The following is an 11,139-nucleotide window of genomic DNA, read 5'->3' as shown; positions in this document are numbered from 1 at the left end:
CACTGAGCCACCCAGGCGCCCCCAGACCAAAAGGGATTTTTAAGGCACCTATTTTGATGGCACTCTTTATTAATGGATGTCTCTTTGTTGAGGTTCCGGTTATCAATGTTTATATAAAATCTTGATTCATGAAAATGAATTCAGCAACTAGAGAACTGCCTCCTTGAAGGCTCTAATTGACCATACAAGCTGTGAAAAAATGTAATAGGCATGGTTGCTTAGTGATTCCTCCACTTTGTAAGCCAGAAAAAGGAATAATTTCCCTGTCGTCGTCCACATAGAGAGGCTAGAAGAGTCAAAGGAACTCCAGAGCTCCTGATTGCCAGTCTCGTGTGTGATTTCCCAGGGCCCAGTGGTCCTCATGTGTGTGGCCAGTTAGCTTTTTGCTAACCTGATGCTGGGCTAAAATTGAGGACTGCCTCATTCCAGACCCAGGCTTTTCCTTCTCTAGACCGATGATCTTAAGACTACAGACACATGACGCTTACTTATCAGGTGGACATGAGTTTATTTTTCTATTTTTGAATCAGCAGGTCCTCTCCGACAGTGTGCCATCACAAATCCGGCAGACTGTTTCATTCCACACACCGCAAGAAGGCTACAGGAAGTATTTCCATTCTGAATTGCATAGAATTTGTGATTTGCATGCACCTTTTGAGTCAAAATCAAACATTTGCCCTGGATTGGCCCGAGTTTAATTAAAATGATGAGACTGTGTGATAGGCATTTGGTCTAAGGCAAAAAGGATACACAGTATTGAAATTTGGAACAAACATTTTTTTAAAATGAGAAATGCATGGTTGGCAGTGATAAGAAATGCCAAGACTGTGTATTACACGGGATCACGGGTTGAAAATAGAAAATATCCTAAAAATTCTGGCACACTGTGAAACTGTCATAGGAAGGTTTAGATAGGATTACATGCTTTATGGATAATGTCCCTGTAACTAATACTATAGATGTTTATAATCTTTTCTATAGTCTTTTTGTGGCTCACCATGTATAGTTGATGGGCTGCTCATCAGTCCTGGCAGATTTTCCCATTTAACCATGCAGGGGAGAGGCAAGAGGATTTTTATCTTGAAGGGTCAACCTCTGCAAAATTGATGATCATCCAAACACACTGATGACAGCAAAGTCAGTGTGAAACGAGGTGTAAATAACCAGCACAGAAAGAGAATAACTGATCACTTGAATTGAGGATTATGAAAATTGACCACTGTTTCCATTGCAAAAATTCTAATGGGAGTGTGATATTGAAGAGTGTTTGCTATTATAATCTAAGTTCTATTTACATAAATACACATATATCTTGTTTGTTAAACAGATTTGTAAGTGTGTGTTTCTCGGGTTCTTGAAGCAGTTGAATTAAGAAAAATCAGCTATGGATACTCTCTCCTTTTACAGGACAACTTTAAGTTTCATAGTTTGCTAATTAAATACGACAGTTCCTCAATAAATTACTCAGAATAATTTACAGGGAGAATTCTCACATTGTGAAGACACAGTATCTTAATAAGTTAAATCAGCCTCACAGAATAGATCTCAAACCATTCTGTAGACAGTGAATAGAGTTGTTCCTGTAGCTGAGTAATCTAAAGTTTGGGCTAATTAGGATCAATCATTCTGTTAATCTATGCCAATGTCCATGAAGACATGCCCAATTTCCATACCAAAAATGGGTGATGAAATGGCCTCCCATACCATCTCCATGGGACTCAACTCCCCAACTTGAATGTTATCTTGAAAGTCTGTAAGTCTGGTCTTGAGCCCTATATACCTCAACCCAAAGAGGAGTACAGAAAAAGGGGTTAGGGGCAAATGGCAGATGGGTTGTACACTCCTCCCTGCGAAATATACAGCTACTAAAAAAAATGGAACTAGTTAAATTTCCATTTAAACTGTAAAGAGATATCCAGGCTCTGCCTTGCTTTTTTTAATAATGATGTTTGTCTTCCAAATAACATGTACCCAAGTTTCAGTGTTCAGTTTTAAAATAGGACCAGATACTGTTTCAGCATCCTTGGGGAGCTCAATAACAATGAGAAAAAGCTTTTCATTTAAGCCTGACCTCTTTCTTCTATTTACCCCATACACTTAAAAAACAAAATCTTGGATTTTAGCAGCTGTCGATTTAATAGTTCTATTTTGCTAACATGGTTGTATCTTACATAACAATATCAAAGAAGAAGTAGATAACAGAAGATCACTAAATACCCTACATATGAAATTGGGGTACAAGTCAAGAATTTGCTCAAAACTCCACATCAGTTCAAAAGTACCCAGAGGGAGGGGTGACTGCCTTAAGTTCAGCAGAGCAAACATCTGTTCCAAACATCCTCTCCTGGGAGGGTTGGATTCTTCTAAACAACTTTATATGCTAAACAAATACATTTTATGAGAAGAATGTGTGGCTGAAGACCTCACGGAATTAAAACTCACACTTGTCAAGATTGAGATTTCGTATGAATAAGTATAAATGGGAGAAGATACAAAAACCTACAATCCTTGTAGCTTCTTTTTGCTTTGAGACCAAATTTTTAAAACAGTCTCTCTCTCTCTCTCTCCCTCCCTCTCTCTCCCTCTCATACATATGTAATCAAAATCATAGATACACAATAATAGTATTATCACATCTAAAAATTCACCACCATATTATTTTTTTCAGTACTTTTTGAGACTAGCACTGAGCACCACCATTTAATGAATGCTCAGATGGTGCTCCTATAAGAGTTAGAGAAAAATGCTAACTTATTCATTCATTTACAAGTATTTATTGAGCACCAGCTATGAATCAGACATGTTCTAGGCAGGAGATTTTAAATTATAATAATGGTAAATGTTAAAATCCTAGTACGGTCGTCATCAGAATCACTTACAGAAGTTGCCAAGAAGGTAAAGAATGTTAAGAGGACAAGGAGGAGTAAATGACTCTGTATCCTAAGGTCAAGTGAGGTTACCAGGTGGCAATAGCATTCCCCAGTCTATAAATCACTCAGCTCCCCCAGCTTTGAAATTATAGAATCATTTCTTAAGGCTTTTAACTTTTTTGAAATTCACATTATTTTTATTTCTGTGCCTAAAGTCATTCATATTTTATATAATGCTATTGCAAATTTGGATGATTAAAATTTGCATACTATGCAATCATGTCGGTTTGCCCAGTCTGCTAGTTGGTTGAGTTGTGTCCCAAATGTCACTGGATAACCATATTAATTCTTTAATTGGAGAATCTAATCATATTTGTGGTTCTATTTTGACATAAAATCTAAGAACTATAAATGCTGGAGCAGTATACAGCCAAAAATCTTAATGAAAAATGACCTATGAGAGTACAGAAACTCACATATTCCCTTTTAATTATGTTTTATTCTATGGATGCTGTGTTTTTAAAGGTACAGGGTTCCAAAAAATTCTTAAGCAAGGGGGACCTGGGTGGCTCAGTCGATTAAGTGGCTGCCTTCAGCTTGGGTCTTGATCCCAGGGTCCTGGGATTGAGTCCCACATCCCAGCCTCCTTGCTCAGCAGGGAGCCTGCTTCTCCCTCCATGTGCCACACCTTGCTTGTGTTCTCTCCCTCTCTCTAACAAATAAATAAAATCTTTTTAAAAAATTATTCAGCAAAAATTTAACTCATTTTCCAACATTTTAGGTATTACAGGCCCAGAAAACCATCAATAAGAACTAGATCATATCACAATAACAAGGTCACTACACTGAAGGTATGTATATAACTTTTCTTCAATCTCATGTCTGCTAAGCATACATTATCCATTAGGATCTTTGACTTACATTAACAGGGGCTCAAACTCCTTTACTCCATTTGGGGGTCCCCAGGATAACCAGCACAGTTTCATTAAAAAAAAAAAAAATCTCTAGGTGGGACTGTGGTTGAGCAATCTCTTTTGCTTTTTTTTTTTTCCCCACTAAGGAGCATTCAACCTTGCAGAAAAAATTGATGATGTTTGCAATAACTACCATCCCACAATTTAAGTAGGTGATTTCATGCACCATGCTGTTTTATGTTCTCACCTGTTTCATACAGTTTCTGTGGTTTTCTCTTGTGAAATATCACCTTATGACATGGAAGGTCTCATTGTAATAGGAGGAAGTGAGCTTGGGATTAAAGACGGAAATGCCCCACGTCACGTCTGAGGATCCTGCTAACAACCTGTAACAAAACAACTTCATCAATATGAAAGTAAAAAAGAAAGACTGGATGTGACTTTCAATTATAAATTCTTTTGTGACTATTTTTTTATTATAAACTCTTTGGTTTATTTTTAAATTAACATATAATGTATTACTTATTTCAGGGGTACGGATATGTACTCCTTTCCTTAGCCTGTGTAAAGCCTGAAGTCTTTATTAATTCATTCCAATGCTTCAGCTTGAACTAGAAAGCCCATTAATGACCCCATGCTGTCTTTTAAGAAAAATATATTAGAGAGTCTGAGGTAGGCATAAAAGACACTGCTAGATGCTGATCATAGGCATCTCAACACAAGTTCACTGGAAGGAGAAATATAAGCAGAAATGTATTTTAATTGCAAAGTTTGCACATTGCAAGCCTTGAGGCTAAACATCACTCCAAAATGAGTGCTAATACAATCTGAGAAGAGAAACCCCAAAACATAGAAAAATTGTCTTTTCCCCACAGAGCAAGTTTGGTGGAATTTCTGAAACACCTACTCACACCCAGTCCTCTGGTTTCAGAAGTTTCATATTCTCAGCGCAGAGTTTGCTGCCACCAGGAAAACTTTAGTGACAAAGTCCTGCCCTCCTCCTGATCCTCCTCTTCCCCCTGAGCATCATTTTTGCTATTTCTGAAGGCTTCAGAGTCAGAAATGGTGCAAGAATGCTCAGGATAAGAGTCTAATGCTCCTGGCACACTCCCACACTGCCTTAGGTCATAGTGAATCAGGTCCTGGAACTCTGACTTTTAAACGAAGACACTATTTCAATGTGGGATTTTGTAGATCTCAGTTTCTGCTTCAAATTGGTACTTTCTCAGTCTAAATAAAGCTCTTCTGCCCTCTCATTCTTGGTGGATCACGTGTCTGCCCTCCCCTTTGTCCAACCTTCTCTTCTCCCACTTTGCCTTCTCTAACCAGACCCGAATTCAGATTCTTGCCTGAATTAAATCTACAGTCTAGGAATTTCCACTAAGAACACCTAAGTTTCTTCTTGAAAAAGGTAGGGCAGGGCCACCCCATGACGTTCTAGGCAGATGGCAAAGTTGCTATGGAAACTACCCAACTCCCTATTTTTCAATTTCCAAATTCTGAGTTTTCTCTGAAATTATTTGACTCTAAAGCCTTTCCCAGGGGTGCCTGGGTGGCTCAGTGGGTGAAGCCTCTGCCTTCAGCTCACTTCATGATCTCAGGGTCTTGGGATCAAACCCCACATAGGGCTCCCTGCTCAGCAGGGGGCCTGCTTCCCCCTCCCCCTCTGCCTGCCTCTCTGCCTACTTGTGATCTCTCTCTGTGTCAAATAAATAAATAAAATCTAAAAAAAATAAAAATTAAAAAATTAAAGCCTTTCCCAAGCATGAGCATGGATATGGCTCTCAATGACAGTGCTACCTCCTTCAAATTGCTTAGGGAGCCTTTTCAGGTTTAGAGAGCAGAACAAAGGCACGGTGTCATACCCCATGTCAAACCCATGTCATACCCCAGCTTGCTAGGGAGGAAACTCTGGGTTTTTCATCTGTGTTCTGTAGAATACCAAGTGTGCCCTTGGATCTTTGTAAATAAGACCAGTTTTGCCTTCTAAATTACAGGCTGGGCAGATGCGTTAACCAGGCCCTGAGGTGCGTTTGTCAACAGGTTTAAAACTCTGAGCACTGGGTTTTTCTGTAGGAAACCCCAACGGGTGTGGCCATGCAAACCTGGAAGGGCCATTCAGCTCCTTGGACTCAAAGTTCACCTGTTCTCTGTTATCAAGTTGTAAATTCCTTCATTGGAAACAACAACAACAACAACAGCACAAGATACATTAAACATTAGGGCTTTCTAGGCATATGAGGACATTTTCTTAAGCCTGGTTTTTTGGTTTTCTACTTTCCCTTGATGCTGCCTTTCCTCCTGAGCCATTGGAAGTATCTCCCAGGTTGGAGCGATGCACAACAGAAGTTTAACATCCTAAGGTCTCACAGGGAGGCTGTTGCCCCCTGGACAATTCTTCAACCCCAGAATATACCGCCCACACCTGTTACTTCTGATGCCTCAAATTCTATGGCTGTGTTTCTTTTTTGTTTTTTTGAACTTTTGATTTCTCTCTCTCTCTTTTTTAAAATATTTTATTTATTTGACACAGAGAGAGAGAGATCACAGTAGGCAGAGTGGCAGGCAGAGGGGGAGGGGGAAGCAGGTTCCCCACTGAGCAGAGAGCCCGATGTGGGGCTCCATCCCAGGATCCTGGGATCATGACCTGAGCCGAAGGCAGAGGCTTAACCCACTGCGCCACCCAGGCACCCTTTGATTTCTCTTTAAATAACTCAAACATATTTATTTCAAGGAGGGGTAACATTTCTTTTATGTGTGAAATTTTCTCAGACCCTTATCAAGAAGCAGGTTTTGAAAAGAAGATGGAGAATGTGTGTGAGAAAGAGATCAAGGAAGAGGGACTGAGAAAAGGGGGAGGGAGGGAAGGAAGAAGGAAGAAAAGAAGAGACTGGGAGTAGCTGGAAGGAGGGGAAAGGGATGCCATGGCGTCTAGAAAGAGGAAACTGGGCAAGTACAAGAGACGAGTCTCATCTACTTCCCAGAGGAGGTGAGGATAACATCTTTTACCTCCTCTTCCCAAACATTTATTACTGAGAGAAATTTTCCAGGCCCAGAGATCTTGAGTCCAGTCTGAGCAATTAGATTCATAAGTCATATTTGCCTGAATTGCTCAAAATGAGTCAGGTCCACAGTGATCTCCAGGCAGAAAGTAAAGATACTATTGGATCCTTTTTAAATATAATTTCAGTGAAGCGCCCTGAGTCATTTCTCTCTTGTCTTAGTGTTTTATTTTTAAGGTCGTATAAATATTTTCTTTTAAAACATTTGCCATCAAGAAGCCCAGGTTGACTGCTGAAGACTGATGCAGACCAAGAGGGACCATGCTCCGTTCTATCCCCTTCCCTCTGATTCCACCCTGAGGGTCCTGCTGTGGAGTTGGGAATCAGGCAGCCTCTCCAACGATGCTCAGCATGGAAGGGTGATACAATCTGAGGTAAAAATACCTGATTTTAACCCTTATTCTGAGAGTCATTCAGAAGACTACTCATAGAAGTTCTTCCCATCAGATCCTTCCAGAATATTCCTTCTCAGAAAAGAAAATAGATTGTAGTTGGCTTCAGTTTGGCACCAAACAGCAAAGACTTCCAAGGATATAGGCTGGTCCCTGAGGTCCTACAGAAACAGTAACATATGCCTGGATGTGGGGTGAAGGTCCCTTATGCTGTCATCATAACAGAATTATTACAAATATGCAAATTTATGTTTTCAAATCTTTCCTCAGACATGATGCAAAAATATCCAGATACTCACCAAAGTATTACAAGTCACAGTTTGAAGTATCAATCTGTCCACTATGACAACACAGGTTTGGTATTTTCAAGGGCTGTAAGAACATTAGCATGTTTCCCAGAGAACCGCTCAGCTTCCAAAGCAGCAGGAATTACTATGCCATTGAGACAATAATAATATTCCTCATTCCTGCTAATGCAAAGCAGCAAGGCCTGAGCCCTTCTGTTTTATGCTGCACACTGATTTGGAAGCAAATATTTTTCCAACAACATCACCAAATTGAAAGCATTTTGAAAAATCTGAAGGCTTCACAGAATACTGTTTTAGAAAAACCAACTCTCATGGATCTGTCAGTGACATAAGCCATCCCCTTCATTTTAGCTTGAAAATGAGAAACTTGCTGTGTCAAGCATCTCTAAATTATATATATTTGCTGATGTAAACCAAGCACAGGGCATTCCAAGAGACAATAAGAGGGTGGGGGAGTGAGGGTAGCAAAAAAAAAAAGATATATTTTTCCATGGGTCTCTTCTTACTTATCAATAAAAACAATGACGTATGTTCCAGCTTTTCCCATTGTTTGGGTACTTTGATTTGTTAAAAAGACATCCAGGCACACTTGTGAATCTGAAACGTTCAAGCAGGTAAACATTTTTAAAAGTTGTAATTCGCCCATATGCAGACAGTCACTAAGGCTGTTTGTAGACAATATTCTATGCCTGATCCTGGGACAGGTTTAAAGTTGTTCATGAAATGAGGTTACCCCTCTATTAGGAGGGAAAAACCAATCACTCAAATATCTGAATTACAAGAGCTCGTTCTTTTTTAAAAATTGCTTGCTGCATCTTTCTCTTTTCTTCCTGAGTTTGTCAATCCGAGTCAGGCATCAGAATCACTCATGGTCATCCTGAATGTCCCGACCTTATCATTTTATCAATATTTAAGGGAAGGTTGTAAAATAAATTATGACTTCCTACACACTATGCTTTTCTACCTCAAGCTCTCTGATGAAATACTCCCATACCTAAAAAACCCTCAATTTGTCACATTGATTTCTTCACCAACTTTATGATTTATTTTCTTCTGGAACATTCCAAATATATACAAAAGTAGGGTGAGTATATACTGTATTCCCACGTTCCTTTTACCCATTCCAATGACTAGTCATGCTTAGTCCATCTTGTTTCTTCTGAATCCTCTCCAGCCCCTCCCCAATACACAGGCTAGATTATTTGGGGGCTAATCCCAAACAACATATCATTTCTTCAGCAGATAGTTCAATGTTGCCACATTAAGTTTTACATTTCATTTACATTGTAATGAATCCCTGATATTTTTAAGTATTAATCAGGTGACTTCACATCTTACAACGTATGCTAATTTTCATTCTATCAACACATATAAGTGGTAGAGTTGGCCCATCTATTTTAAACAAATTATCACTGAAATGGCCTATAAGCATCATCATTTTTAATCATAATGGAGCTTTAGCACCGCTATGTATCTGAGTTTACAAGCTCGCACTTTGTCAGTCACTTCCACACTATTATTTTGAGCATGTTAGTACTTGCCATTTATTTATTTAGAATATTTTTATATTATAATGAGTTTCTCACATTCCTGTTGTTTTTCCTGCTCTGAAACTCTTATTGATCTATGAAAGCTCCTCTATTCCAGGGAATAATTATTCTGTCTTATAGGAGGGAGCGATGCCCAGTTCGTGGGTCTTCTTTGCAGGTGGCATTTAAGGAACAAAAGCATCGAGTTCAAAAGAAATGATCAAGAAAAGCATCCCATTACCTTGGGGATTCTTATGGAGGAGAGCAAGCTCCTTGCAGCAGAATCACTGAGAAGTAAAAATTACATCATGAGGTTAAGGGCACAAGATGAATTTTAAAGCCAAGCTTCTTCATTCTAACTGAAGAACAGCATCCTCCATTCGCCTCGATGCAAGGTGAAGGTTCACCTCTATTGGAAGATCAAGTCTCGAGTTCAGAGGGCTCAACCAGAGTATAAAAGGGAAAAACAGATTCCCTGGTGCCAATAAAAAGTCACTCTGCATTAGTGTCTCCTTGCCGCCCCAAAGGAAAAGAAAAAGTTTCGAGACATTCCACAATAGGTCAAAATAACGTTCTGTGCTCTGCACACCATATTCCAACTCAGGCAAAATGTCTATGGGATTTTTTTTCCCCCTAATTTCAAAGCCTTTTGATTAAAGTACACCAGAAGGGCACTGACAGCGCAGGCTGCTTCTGTTCTTCTGTGGAGGGTTTCAATGGCCACCGTATACTCTCAATCTATTTACTTCAAGGCTGGAATGAAACAAACATGACAGATGGTTTTTAAAAAAAATCAAAGGGGAAGTTCTTGGAACACATCCTTCAAAATAAAATTTTGTTTCTTTTTTTTTTTTTCTGAGCAGCTGAAATGATTTTTCAGAACATCTGATGAGCGATTTTAATACTTCGACTTTCTCCTCCATGAAGCAAGCTCATTCATTTGGAGACTTCTGTTCTTTTGTTTTATTTCTGTGAGTGTCTTTCTCTGACAGGACATAAAGTCTGAAAACGACAATATGCTAAATGAATGGACCCAGAGTATATTTGGCTACACAAGGGCTGCTGGAGCATACTTTGAATTTTGACAGGAGAAGAGAATGCTTAATAAGAGAAATCTTCAGGAAATAAAGAGGAAAGGTAATGAGCTACCATGTCTGTTATTGCTCATGTACAATGGGCCAAGCAAATTGCCTTCACCCATTGCAAGGACGGTAACTAGAAGGCTGATCCAGTCTCCCAAAAGTCGGCAAGCTTGGTGGTCAGGAAAATACCAGATAGGTTGGGAGAGGGCTGGGCACTTGAGAGAAGGTGGGGAGGGGGCCTGTGCACAGCTTGCTTCCTCCCACCCATGACCAGAGAGCACCGACTTCACCTTCTTGGTTGGTCTCAGAAAGCCGAAATTTAACTTTAGGAAGCATGGGAAGCCAACCATCCAACATTAGCTCAGTCTGTCAAAGTCAATGATAGCCTTTGCTTGGTTTTGGTATGGACTGGATATGAGGAGAGAGAGGAGTCAAATAGGATGCCCAGGTCTCTGGGTCAGGTGGTTGCTGGAGGTGGTGCCTTAAATCAGTGACTTTCAAAGGCACATCTCAAGACATGAAGAATGAATGAACGATGAATGATGAATTTAGAAACCATGCATGTCTTTTCCTTGTAGCTAAAAACTGGAGGACTCAGGCCTCCACAGAAAAGCAGCAGGAGAATACTGTTTTAAAACACAGACTTCAGGGGCACCTGGGTGGCTCAATCAGTTGAGTGTCCAACTCTTGATTTCAGCTTGGTCCTGAGATCGAGCCCTGCATCAGCCTCCAGCCTCTGTGAGGAGTCTGCTTGAGAGGCTCTCCCTCTGCCCCTCCTCCTGCTTGTGTGCTCTCTCTCTAATATAAATAAATAAATCTCTAAAAAGATTTTTTTATTAAAAAATTAAAACACAGGTTATGGAGTGAAAGAAACCTATAGAAGATCTGTTTACCACCTCCTGGCCATGATCTGCAACGAGACAACACAGCCTTTCTGGGTTTTGTTTCTTCCTTGTCCTCAAACACTGGTCATTGGGATCAA

At 39.9% G+C, this 11,139-nt stretch overlaps 1 long non-coding RNA gene across 1 annotated transcript; it reads right to left on the bottom strand.

Annotated features, from left to right (window-relative positions):
* Positions 1 to 1,017: 1,017 nt before the first annotated feature.
* Positions 1,018 to 9,793, bottom strand: LOC116882200. The gene is made up of 4 exons (XR_004385581.1): positions 9,755 to 9,793; positions 7,231 to 7,399; positions 4,032 to 4,170; positions 1,018 to 1,123 (listed from the first exon to the last, which is right to left on the bottom strand). It is a non-coding gene; the product is annotated as an uncharacterized LOC116882200 (long non-coding RNA).
* Positions 9,794 to 11,139: the final 1,346 nt, after the last annotated feature.

Source organism: Lontra canadensis, unplaced genomic scaffold (genome assembly GCF_010015895.1).
Source record: "Lontra canadensis isolate GAN:19392208 unplaced genomic scaffold, GSC_riverotter_1.0 scaffold82, whole genome shotgun sequence".
Classification (NCBI taxonomy): Eukaryota; Metazoa; Chordata; class Mammalia; order Carnivora; family Mustelidae; genus Lontra; species Lontra canadensis.
This window is presented reverse-complemented; position numbering and strand designations above follow the sequence as displayed.